Source organism: Enhydra lutris, unplaced genomic scaffold (genome assembly GCF_002288905.1).
Source record: "Enhydra lutris kenyoni isolate GAN:26980312 unplaced genomic scaffold, ASM228890v2 scaffoldscaffold68, whole genome shotgun sequence".
NCBI classification, from domain to species: domain Eukaryota; kingdom Metazoa; phylum Chordata; class Mammalia; order Carnivora; family Mustelidae; genus Enhydra; species Enhydra lutris.
In genome coordinates this window covers 9,574,366-9,588,159 of record NW_019154152.1, presented here as the reverse complement: position 1 = coordinate 9,588,159, position 13,794 = coordinate 9,574,366, and the positions used below count along the sequence as shown (strand labels likewise).

The window sequence follows — 13,794 nt, the reverse complement described above, 5'->3', positions numbered from 1 at the left end:
ATTTAAAAGAAATCTAAGAAAAAGTAAAGCTTGTCTTTGATAAAAATCAGGAAATAATTTCCTGAAGGGAAAGAACATAATTGGAGAACGACTGGAATGAGACATGAGCAAACTTTCTGAGCTAGTAAAAGTTTTCAATATCTTATTTTATATGGTGGTTACACAACAGTGCACACACCAAATATCATCAAACTGAATGATCTAGATCCATTATCCTTTCTATGGGTTTTTAGGTAACTGCCAATATGCAAAAGCTGCTACAAAAATCATAAAACACATCTTCTTGTGACTTATGTATTTGTTTCTCTCTCTGTCTCTCTTTTTTAAAGATTTTATTTATTTATTTGAAGGGGGAGAGCATGAGAGAGAGAGAGCATGAGCAGGGAGGAGATGAGCAGAGGGAGAGGAAGAAACAGACTCCCTGCTGAGCAGGGAACTTCATACAAGCAGCCCCAGGACCCTGGGATCATGACCTGAGGAGAAGATAGATTCTTAATCGAATGAGCCACCCACGTGCTCAGTATTCATTTCTCTTGAGTAAATACCAAGTAGTGGAAATCCTGGGCCAAGAAGAAGGTGTGCTTCTTTGCAGGTGATCTTTCAATAGAAATTAAAAAAAAAGATTAAGATGATTCATATTAATGTGGTGTATGAAAAAGAATAAATGAATATAAACTATTATCTGACAAACTTAGTCAAAAAATACAATGGACAAAATATCTTCAATATTTCTGGGTAAAACAGAGGGTGTATTATTTTTATAATAATTTAACATTTGCACAGGTGTATAGAAGGAATGGCAGGGGTTATGTTATTGTACTAGAAGGAGCAGAAGATTGATGAGACTTGATTCCATAGAAACTGAGCTAGACTAACTAAATAGATAAAACGACCCATAGACAGATTGTTGTGAAAACTGAGAGGAAAAAGGAAAAGAATGAAGATGACAACTGACTCTGCTTGCAAGTGTTTTCTTCTCAAATAGATTTTTGCACAAATACTGAGGCTGGATGAGTGATTCTGAAGCTGGACAATTGCTCACAGCTAAACAACACTGAAAGTAACAGAGGAAAAAGTATCTACGTGGGAATCATGTTCACATTTTGGTCATTATGATTTACAGTTCTGTTATCTGGGACTCTGCTAGAGGAAAGCAGTTTGCCAGCCTCGTATTACAACCAGTGAATTACTGGCTTTCTATGGCAAATGAGTGAACTACTGAAAATCCTGAAGTTAGAAGGACAGACTACATTTAAAATATCCCCAGACTGAGGGTGCCTGGGTGGCTCAGTTGGTTAAGCATCTGCCTTCGACTCAGATTATGGTTCTGGGGTCCTGGGATCAGGCCCTGTCTCAGACTCTCTGCTTGGTGGTGAGCCTGCTTCTCCCTCTTCCTCTGCTCCTCCCCATACTTGTGCTCTCTCTTTCTCTCCTTCTCTGTTGAACAAATGAAATCTTAGTGTGTGTGTGTGTGTGTGTGTGTGTGTATAATAAATATAAAATATAATTTTATATTTAATTATAAATATTTTATATTTAATTATACATATTTGTAAATCATATATAATTTTATATAAAATAAATATTTCATATATATGTGTGTGTGTCTGTGTGTCTGTGTGCCTGTGTGTGTGTGTGTGTATATATATATATATATATATATATATATATATATATATATTCCCCAGACAGCTGGAAGGAAAAACATATTATGGCTAATATTCTATGCAATTTATTATCTGGGAATTTTGAGTAGCTCTCTAATGCCACTGGATAAGCATCGTCATTGCAATTAATCTCAACTGCTATCAAGAGATAGAGGTGATAATAGTAACTTATCTAATATGTCAGTTAATGGAGGAAACTTGAAAAATTTTGTTCCTGAAAAAATGTATTCAGTTTTCATTCAAATCTGAAAGTTACTATAAAATTTTGGGAAACAGGTGACTGACATTCATTAAAGTAGTAATAGTAACGGTGGTGGCATAACTGTATTTGTAAGCACAATGAAATTGTATTATAGAATCCCTCATGAACTCAGAGCCAATTTGATCTAAATGTGATCCAAGACCAGATATTATCCAGTTCTCATTCCTGGGAGACTCCATTCTCTAGAAACCAGAGCACCTCCTGGCCAACCGGGATGACCAAGTGGGATGAGAATAATCATACTCTAGGGATATCAGAAGGATAATAATGCTCTGTGATCAACCCAGGCATTCAAGAATATCCCGCCACTCTTCCATTCATATGTACCGGAAATTTTGATGGAAACAGACTGATGATGGTTGCATGGTTGCAACCATCCCATTACATGCCAGCCAACCTTTGGCTCATTCCGGGTAAGTCTTTGTCCCTACAAATTGGGAACTGGTAGCTGATAAGGGGTTGTAATGGCAGTTTCTTTTAGTAAACATTGACAGTATAGGGGTTTTAAATCTTGGTGTTTTTTTTTTTTCCCTCTGTCGACATTGTCTCTGTGTTTAAAATATTTTATTAGAAAAAGATGAGGCCCTGCATTAATGTAATTTAGAGTTGAAAGATTTTCATAGGTAATCAAGTCACAGTTTGTATTTCTGAATCCCAAGAAACCAAAGGTCATTCCCAAGCTTTCTGGGTTCTGATTAACTAGCTTCTTATTAATTCTAGTGTTTCCTGGTTTATTGACAATGAAAAAGGATTATTTTGAAGTAACCTGCAATGTAGTAGGTATTTGAAAAATGTAAAAAGTAGAGGAAAGATAGGAGAAACACATGCATTAAAAATATTTAGTATCTGATTCCAACAACTCAGTCTTCCCTCAGGCAAAGGACAAAGGACACCGCAATCTCCTTTTTTACCTTTCCTTCTTTCTTCAAATATTATCACCTTTTCTTCTTCTTCCTCTAAGTAGGTAGGAATTAGACAGCTCCTTGTATGATGTAAGTTACATTACTTTCTAACAGCTAAGAGTGATCAAGCTTATGCCCTTTTGTCTTTCATAGAAATTGGACTTAATGAAATCTAGATGCATTCATTTTTCCTGCTTTTGTTCTATGTACTCAAACAAATCATATGACTTTTTTTCATTGCAGAAAAAGTCTGTAAACTAGTTAGGATATCATTTTATTATTTCACTTGTGACCATTTGGTGGCTACTTGAAGGAATAGCCAATATTATATAGGAGATGTTGGAGGAAAGCTCTTAGGCTCTAGAAATTTCCTCTTTCAATAGAGTTTTCATTTCTTTCTTTTTTTAAGATTTTATTTATTTATTTGTCAGACAGAGAGAGAGTGAGCACAAACATGGGTAATAGCAGGCAGAGGGAGAAGCAGGCTAGCTGGCTTAGCAGGGAGCCCAATGCAGGACTCTATTCTAGGACCCTGGGATCATGACCTGAGCTGAAGACAGATGATTAACTGACTGAGCCACCCAGTCATCCCTGTAGTTTTCATTTCTATCATGAAAAAATTTTCACTTCTCTGTGTTTTGTTTTATCTCTCTTTAATATTCTATAGGCTGTTTCTGTCTTACAAAAACACCAGGCTTTTTATAACCTACCATATTTTGTGTATTTGAATGTTCCAGACACTCCTCTCTTCTGTATATTAACTCATTTAACATTGAGCCAAATGAGGACAGTATCCTTAATTTATAGATGAGTAAACTGTGAGTAGTAGGTATGGCTCTTTCAACAAGAGTCCATAAATGATGAGGGATCCAAAATTAGTATACAGGTCATCTTTCTGATTTCCAGCCCTTGATTTTAACTAGTTGCTGAATACTGGGTGAAAGGAAAACAAACACATAATTTTTCTCTACATTCACTCCAGCACTTCTCACACTAGATGTGCCTGTATGTGGTGGTCGTGGTAGGGGGCTCCACATAAGCAATTCTCCAATTTTTCTGCAGACACCAACTGTGTGTCCTATATATTTAATTCAATTCTGACACTATCTACCTGAAATTAGCTTTGGATTTCTCAGGTTAAGGGCTCAGTCCTGTAAGACCACCCCCGTCTGAGAGGCTAACCTTAGGTTATCCAAAAGTAGTGGATTCCTTAACTACCCAGAACTTATGTCGAGTTTGGCTACAAAATCAGGGGTTCCCACAGCCTCCTTCCAGAGTTCAATAATTTGTTAGAATGAATGGCTACAGAACTCAGGAAAACAGTTTACTTACTTCCATCCAGATGTAAGAGTTGCATAGCGTACAATATAGGAAGGGGTATGGAGCTTGCCTAACTTTTACAGGTGTACCACGCTCTCATCAACTCTACCTGTTCAGTAAACCAGAAGGTCCCGGACCCTGTATTTTAGTGACTTTCCTGGAAGCTTCAGAACATAAGTGAGGTTGATTAAATCATTGGTCATAGGTGATTAAGTCAATCTCCAGCCCTTCTCTTTCTGCAGAAGCTGGGGATAGGATTGAAAGTCCCAACACAAGAGTCACAAGTTTCATTCCCTTGACAACCAGCCCCATTCTGTAGTTAATCTAGGGGCTTTCCAAAAATCTCCTCATGAACATAAACTCCACTGTGGTTAAAAGGTGTTGGGAATAACAAAGGATACTCCTTTTACCTTTATTGCTCTGGAGCTATTTCAGGAACTGAGGACAAAGGACCAACTATTACAAGAAAAGATGTTCCCATTGCTCTTATCACTTAGAAAATGCCAAGAATTTTAGTAGCCCAGTGCCAGGAAAGGGGTTGAAGGCCAACTGTGTATTTCTAATTATAAATCACTACATCACACTAGGCAAGTAATATGATAATATGATAAATAATAAATAATATGATAAAGTCATTATCATCAAGTAGGTGGAGTTAAGTATAATATTTATATTTGCCTTCTATCAACTACTGAATGATTTTTTTAAAGTTTTATTTAAATTCCAGTTTAACAGCTAACATACAGGGTAATGCTAGTTTCAGGTCTGCAATACAGTTATTCAACATTTCCATATATCATCCCGTGCTCATCACAAGTGCACTCCTTAATCCCCATCACCTATTTAACCCATTTCCCCACTCATCTCCCCTCTGGTAACCATCAGTTTGTTCTCTGTAGTTAAGAGAACTTGGTTTGTCTCTCTCTTTTTTCCCCTATGATCATTCGTTTTATTTCTTAAGTTACACATGAGTGAAATCATGGTATTTTTTTCCAATTTATTTCGCTCCACTTAATACCCTCTAGTTCCATCCATGTCATTGCAAATGGCAAAATTTCATTCCTTTGAATGGCTAATATTCCATTGTATATGTATATACGTATATACATATATATGTATATACGTATATATGTATATGTTCTTTATCCATTCTCAATGATTCGTAAGGAAATACTGATACATCTAATTTATAAGATCTCTTTCTCTCTCAGTTTCTGTCATTCCTGGCAACTTGTACACATAAGTATTAGCAATAGTGTTCACACATTTCACTATTTCCACCACCACACACCCCTAGATACCACATAGAAATATCAAAGCAATTATTTTCACAACAATGTTTATGGCTTTAATCCATATTTATGACTATCGTGACTATAGTTCACTCATTAGTATTGTTGCAGAATCACTGGCAAAGAAATTGCAGTGTCCTTTTATCATTTTTTTTCTTTCAAATAAGAATTATTGCACCAAAAAACTCCTTTTTATACAATACACAAGTATTCCATGTGACCACGAAACAGCTACTTATCCAATATTTTTTCAAGAAATTGGCATTCAGAGGAAAACAGAAGTAGAGACTTCTACTTCTACTTCATAAAGGATTTTTTTTCCAGCATGTACAAAGGTTCAGACCTGAGAAAATCTCTTTGTGGGAGCAACTGGGATCAGTGTTTAGGCATGGAAAGATTGGAACAAAATGTGAAATCTTTAAAATATTAGAGAACAATTAATGAAACTGAGACCAAAGGGAGAAAAAAAAGATGTCAAATTGATTTGAATTCCCCAAGACGAATTCTCCAAGAAAGACTGTAGAACTAGGGAGGTATTAAGAGCCGGGCGTTGTACTCAAAGGAGCTTTGGGACAGTTAATCACTCACAGTATAGTGTAAAGTTATTAAAAAGCAAAAGTAGGGAGTTTACCATGCAAAACAGGATATGCAAGTTTATCCAGAGCTCAAGGAGTCTAGTGATCTGTTGATCTTTAAACACTGGGAGAAAAAACATAATTCTGGTAATCTAGCTTCAGAGTAGGACCAAACTAGCCAGATTATACTTTTTTTTTTTTAAGATTTTATTTATTTATTTGTCAGAGCGAGAGAGGGAGAGAGAGCGAGCACAGGCAGACAGAATGGCAGGCAGAGGCAGAGGGAGAAGCAGGCTCCCTACCAAGCAAGGAGTCCGATGTAGGACTCAATCCCAGGACGCCGGGATCATGACCTGGGCCGAAGGCAGCTGCTCAACCAACTGAGCCACCCAGGCGTCCCATACTTTTTTTTTTATACACTATCCTACATTCTTCTTGAATTTGGTAACTCGACATTCTTTTTTTCTCCTTCTTTCTCTTTTTCTTCTTTGTCTTAAGCCCCCCTAAAAATAGTCTATTTCATATTCCTTATTCCACAAATCTATCCTAAATAAGTGAGCATGAATTATTTAGAGAATTAATTTCAGCTGGCTGTATATGAAAGGTGACCACCATCTTCAAATTTCCTCATAGGGCCACAATTAGTGCACTGAAAAACAGTAGATTGTTCAATATTTTGATCAAGGAATGAGTTAATATAAGGAAGAAAAACCATTCTAACAAACCTCTTTGAGAACCAATGCCAGCACCTCCGAGATAAATAACTCCCTCCCCAGCACCAGGAGTATTGTGGTTAATATTGAAAACTCCCAAAGGATTATAAACTAATGCACACACAGTGACAGAAACAAGATTTCTTCTAGGACATTAGGACCAGGAGAATTTCAAATTGCAATGAAATTGGGTTGTCATCTAGGTAAAGAAGAAACACCTAATGGTGGTTTTTCAAGCAACCTAGGCTAGAACTCAAGAAAAATGACAAAAACCAGTGTTCTCAGTTCCATGGTTTCCATTTCCACAAAGGCTAAGGCAGGGATCCCCAAATTTTCTCATTTTTTACCTCTGGTTAAGATCTACAGGATTGTTTGCTTCTGCCATTCCAACATGTATTACAGAATTTCACCAGAACACTCTGGCCAAACTGTCATCCAAAGAACTGAACTTATTTGTTCAATGTTCAATATGGTTGAATGATAATAGCTGAATGATAGTGAGTGATAAAGTCTTTTCACTTCTCATCCAAATTTTCTTCTGCAGGTGTCAGAATCCGCAGCAAGAAGACAGAATACCAGTCTCTATGGCATCCATCAATACTTCATATATGAACCCCAGAACCGTAATCTTGATTGGAATTCCTGGACTAGAACACGTGCAGTTTTGGATTGGGTTTCCTTTCTTTGTTGTGTGCCTCGTGGCTCTTTTAGGAAATATCACTTTACTAATCATCATTCCTATAGAATGCAGCCTGCATCAGCTTATGTACATCTTCCTGGCAGTGCTGGCAGCCACCGACATAGGACTCTGTGCAGCCATTGCTCCCAAGATGTTGGCCATCTTCTGGTTCAGATCTTGCTCCATGGCCTTTGACACCTGCCTAGCTTAGCTGTTCTTCATTCATGCCTTGCAGTGCATGGAGTCTGGCATTCTGTTGGCTATGGCTTTTGACCGCTACATTGCCATCTGTGATCCACTAAGGCACACATCCATCCTTACCCCTTCCATCTTGGTTCACATGATAGTAATAGTGGCAATCTGAGCTACAGTGCTGGTTGGTCTGTTACCCATCCTAATCAAAAGATTGCATGTTTTTCATTCCACTGTAATTGCCCACTCTTACTGTGAGCACGTGGTTGTGGTCAAGTTAGCTGCAGAAGACATCCGAGTCAATAAAAACATGTGGTCTTTTTGTGGGTTTTACCATACTGGGCTTTGACATGATTTTTATCCTCATTTCCTATATCCTTATTTTCCAGGCTGTTTTTCGTCTACAACAAAAGGAGGCACGGCTCAAAGCATTTAATACATGTACAGCTCATATTTTTGTTTTTCTTGAGTTTTATATTCTTGCCTTCTTCTCTTTCTTCAGCCATCGTTTTGGACATGTTGCTCCCCCTACCCACATTCTTCTGTCTACCATCTACCTCCTTGTGCCACCTGTACTCAACCCTATTGTCTATGGTGTAAAAAACAAGGTAATCCGTAAGCGTGTGGCACAGATTTTTCTTCTGAATCATATATCCCACTAGTGATCTATCAAATGCTTGTGGTCATGTAGAGAACACTTTCATTTCTTAGAGATAAAGAGACTTTGGACTCTGTGTGTTCATTGTTGGGAACTCACATGCTCTATCTTAAAGCTTTTATTTTTACAGTCAGGTTGACATAAAAGGTATCGAGATTAACAATGATACTTGTTTTCTATCTGCAATGCATCTGACTTCAAATCTTTATCATTTCCTTCATTTTACTTTCTTTGTGTTTAACTTGAACTTCTTTTTACTTCTTCATAAGGAAGCTTTGATTATTGTTTTTCAAACTTTCCCTTTTGGAATGTATGCATTTTCAAGTATGGATTTATCTTTAACTGTTGCTTTTTTGTATACCACGCATTTTAGTATTTTGTGTTTTCATTTATTCAATTAAAAATAAGACTAATAGTCATTGTGTTTCTGTATTACTTATGAGATACTGAGATAAAATCATATATATATGGTTTATTTTTGAAGATGTCTAAGCAATGTAATGGGATTTAGAAATTCTTCCTGAAATGGAAAGCTGGAACAACTAAATAATTGTACGAGAAAATGGACTTTGACTTTGATGACTACCTCATAATTCCATAGCAAAATTAATTTAAGGTGAATCATATACCTAAGCATTAAAGAAAAAATGATAAATCTCAAGTTTGTAAACCAGACCTCATTAGAGAAGGAACAGCCTTGGATCACTGAAAAGTGACTGTGACACTGCTCCAGTGGAACTTGCCAGAAATCCACCTTCTAGGATACCCAAAAGAGCTGTTAATTGGTTTCTAAGAAACTACTGGCCACTGGGTGCTGCCTGTTTTATTTACTGTAGTATTTGGGCCTTGGAAAAGTTGCAAGAACTGGAGGAGCCCACTGTAGACTATAGATGGCCAACAAACTGCATTGAGTCTGTGGACTGACCAAATAGGAACCAGGGAGCAAAACCTTCTCCTTTTGCAATGGCTTACCGGTGCCCTCCCACTGACAAAGTTCAGCATTGCTCCAGCTCAGAAAGAAAAAGTACTCAGAGAGCCAACGTACATTTTCACCAAGAAGGCAAAAAAGTGAACTTGGAGCTGAGAGGCAATCAGTCTTTAACCAGCACAACCTGCATGGCAAACAATAAAGTTGTTGGGACATGTACTGGGAACACAATATGGAAGCAGGGGCAGTCTGCCATTTCTCTTCAGTGAGTGTTAGTGCTCGCAGCCTCCCTCACCTGTAGAGCTGACCATCAAATATTCTCTTCGACATCCGCTAAAGAAAAGAACGATACCAAAGGACAGGATGAACAAATGGAAATTCATCTTATTCTGATACTGTTGTCAGCAATAAGGTAAGAAAGCTCAGACCAAGTGTAAATACTCAGCTCTCCTGAAATCAAAGCTGAAGGTATTTTAAGAGCTGAGGTACAAGGGATTATAGGCCAGCTATGTTTCCTAATCAGTTTTCCACTATGAAAATGAAACATGTGGGCTGATGTGAATGATACTTCAATTTTGTTCATGACTGGATATTTATTTTTTTAATGAAAATTGCATATAGAACTTTTAAAAAATTCTTTTTCTGCATGTATCAATATGAATTTTTTTTCCTGGTTCAATATCTTAGTGTATCGGGTTCCTATTAAAATATCTTGCCACCTTATTTACTAACAACCTGCTACAAACCATTCATTTGCAGTCACAATGTAGTAGATTGCATTATCAGTTCCTAATAATTACTAAACTTTCCTAATAATGTCATCCATATCCGTCTTCTCCCTACGTGAGCATTATTGTTCCATATTAGCCACATCAGTATCCATCATATGACTTCCATTTGTCAAGGAGATGTAAATGGAGAGACTTAATCACTTGTGAACTAATGCTTTAAAACTCATCATTCACTTTCATAGTGTCTCTTTCTCCACTGACACAACAACAGAGTGGTTCACAAAGGGGCTCCATCTTCAGCCTAAGCCCCAGATAAAAGCTGCAAAATGGACATATCAGTGAGAACTATGCCTTTGTTGTTATGAGTTCTTGAGATTTAGGGAATTTATATTATCAGAACATTATTTAGTCTGTGTTGATTGATACAAATTATAAATGGCTCCCTGTCTCAGCATTTTCCATTTAGGCAATTACTAAAGGAATAGCCAGGCATCTTACTTAACTACAGTTCAGGACCTTAACACTCCTTTAACAGAAAACCAACCTAGATTCCCAGATTTCTCTCCCTCTCTCTCTCTCTCTCTCTCTCTGTTTCCTTACCTTTTTTATTTTTAATTTATTTGATAGACAAGTAGGCAGAGAGGCACACAGAGAGAGAAAGGAAGGGAAGCAGACTCCCCGCCGAGCAGAGAGCCCGATGTGGGGCTCAATCCCAGAACCCTGGGATCATGACCTGAGCCGAAGGCAGAGGCTTTAACCCACTGAGCCACCCAGGTGCCCCCCCCCCTTTTTTTTAGTTTTAGTGATAGCCTAGTCTTGAAATTGCTACAGGACAAATATTCTCTGCATCTCCCTTATCTCTAAGAAATTATGTTTTGTAAGTGAATCCCCCTTTGCTTATTCCTTTCTAGTTACCCAAGCCTCCTTACAGCAGCTCAAACATGCATAACATGTTCTATCTCTATGTCTTTGCATTTTCTATTTTTCTTGATTGTGACACCACCCTCCCCCAATATCCATGAGGCGCATGTTTACCCTACACTGCAACAGACTATTGCAACCCACCTGCTCTCTAATCCCTGTGTACATTCTTATATACGCATGTATATACACACAAACCCATTTAGATAGAGAGAGACTGACAGGAATTGTTCCTAGAGTTTTAACCCCCCTCCCTAGGGGAACCTAACATACATTTTTAAAATCAATCCACAAACAAAGGAATGGTAAGAGAATTGAAAAGCGAAGCATTTGACAATGTTGGGATAAAGTCAACACAGTAAATAATTTCAAAGTTAGGTATTGGTCATGTAAAAATTATGAATAAGTTAATTCCATAGAGACAAGGAAGTAGGTTGTTAGGTTGTTAATTGTAAACATGGGTGCCCTCAACAAAGTGAGGTAGAATATTTAATAGAGAGAAAGGAAACAATATAATGGTGTGATGAAAACAAGAGAAACTGGGCAATGAAAGCTTTGCTTTGGGGAAAAAGACTGAGAGATAGTTCTCTGGAGTTCTTTTAGTTTTCAAGAGCTTATTTTTTTTAAAATAAGACTTGAACATGCTTGCTTGTTTAAAGAAGGATCAAATAGAAAGGCAATACTGGAAGATATAGAAGAAAAGGCAGTTGATGGGGAACCCCTGACTTTGAAGTCAATCATCAAGAGAAAATGAAAAAAAATTAAAGAAGAAAAAGATACTGTGGGCACAAAATAAAGATCTTATTTGCAGAAGAGATTTTAAAAGATGAGTAAAAAGGAAAACAAATGCAATACACTTTAAAGCCAAATTTGTGGAGAAACTGATTGACCATAGGTCTGGTAGGGGAAAAAAATGAAAAACTAAGGAAGCAAAAGATAAGGAAATATTTCATCCATCCCTTTTACTTACAGTGAATATTGAATATGTAGAATTAATATCTTTTTTCTGATCGTAGAATCAACAACTGAGACAACCTGGTGGTTGGAGTTAGGGAGTTGGCTCATTCCTAGTCGAACACCTAAAATAATTTTTTTTAACATTTTTCTAGCTTTCTTGAGGTATAATTTGCAAATAAAGTTGTAAGTACAATATGATGAACAACATGATGGTTTGATATATGTATATGTTGTGAAGGGATTTTGTCCATCAAATTAGTGCACACCTATCAACTTATATTTTTACCTTGTTGTTATTGAGAACATTAAAATTCTACTCTCAGCAAATTTCATTTACATGATAGTGCTACATCAACTTATGTGTAATAAACACATTATCAAACATGCAGAACATGGAAGGAAGACGATTCTTATTTTGACAAGTGAAGACACTTCACGTAGGAATTTTATTTCCTGCTTTTTTTTTTTAATTTTTATTTAATTTGACAGAGATCGCAAGTAGGAAGAGAGGCAGGCAGAGAGAGGAAGGGAAGCAGGCTCCCTGCTGAGCATAGAGCCCAATGTGGGGCTCGATCCCAGGACCCTGGGATCACGACTTGAGCCGAAGGCAGAGGCTTTAACCCACTGAGCCACCCAGGCGCCCCTTATTTCCTGCTTTTAATAAAAAGAGTGAAGATCTCTCCCTGACAGCAACAGCACACTCCATTGCAGCCAATGAGAAACCATCACAACCTTGGACTCTTGTTCTCCTCCATGAGCTTTTGTTCAAAACCACTGTCCCCAATTTTCTCCTAAAAATTAATAATAGCTGACCTTTCCTTTGACTCTTAGAACTTTTCAATGGTTTGCCATAGTTTGCTTGTCCTGACTTACAACTCCTCTGGTATTCCTGAATAAACTCATTTTGCTAGTAAAATAACTGGCTATTTTATGCCTAAGTTGACAGAGTCAAGAAGAGGAAACTAAGTTTTCAAACGTGATTTTGCATGGTATGAGTTTCAGCTGTAGTAAAATTGTATTTATAAAGATAAGCTTCTTCTGTTCCCTTAAGCCACAAGTCTAGCCACAGGCCAGAAAGTAAACTAAATTGCTCTCTTTCCTCTTCAGTTTCCAAATTTTCAATTTCTTAGATTTTTTAAAAGATTTTGTTTATTTGAGAGAGGGTACGCATGGGGCGGTGGGGAGGAACAGAGGGACAAGCAGACTCCCCACTGAGTGCAGAGCCACACATGGGGCTGGATCCTAGGACCCTAAGATCATGACCTCTGTCAAAGGCAGACACCCAACCAACTGAGCCAGCCAGGTGCACCCCATTTCTTAGATATTTTTTTACCCCTCACATTCCTAATGATCTCAGATTGACCATGATCTGAATGTGACCCATAACTTGAGATTTTCTGGTTCTCATTCCTTGAAAGTAACAGTGCTTTCTGGCTTTGTGTTCAGGCAAGAGATACCTTTCTGCTCCAAAATAGAGCTGAGTTTCTGTTTCAGACATGTCATGAACTCTTTAGGGACAGGTCTGAAAATTGCCCAGGGATTGCCTCAGATTCAAAGGCCAAAAAAAGCAACAGCTAAAGACAGATGATAAAAGACACTTAGCAAATCCAAATCCTGGCAGACAAAAACTTGTTCCATCCATCAATTTTATATTCTAGCCGCTGTCTGTTTCTCTGCGTGAGTTACTCCACCATGAATCAGAACCTCGGTATAGCTCAGTGTTTCTAACTGTAGCAAATGTTAAAAGGTAATGGAAAGGACAGTGAATTAGATGATCTCAGTCTTGCATCTCTCAGTAACATACTTTCCTTTAGCATGCCATGTTATTTTCTCTGACCCAAGTGTATTTATCAATAATATGAGGCATGGACTAGATTCATGTCATTTAGAGATGGAAGTGATGCAAAGGTGATCTAGTAGCATGTTCTTAATCACATGTGATTTTTTTGAACTGACATCCCAGTTAATTAGTGGCAGGGCAAGAAAAATAAGGTTTT

General features: G+C 37.5%; 1 pseudogene; it reads left to right on the top strand.

Moving 5' to 3' along the window:
- Window positions 1-7,315: 7,315 nt before the first annotated feature.
- On the top strand, window positions 7,316-8,264 carry LOC111159584 (annotated as a pseudogene).
- The last annotated feature ends 5,530 nt before the right edge of the window (window positions 8,265-13,794 follow it).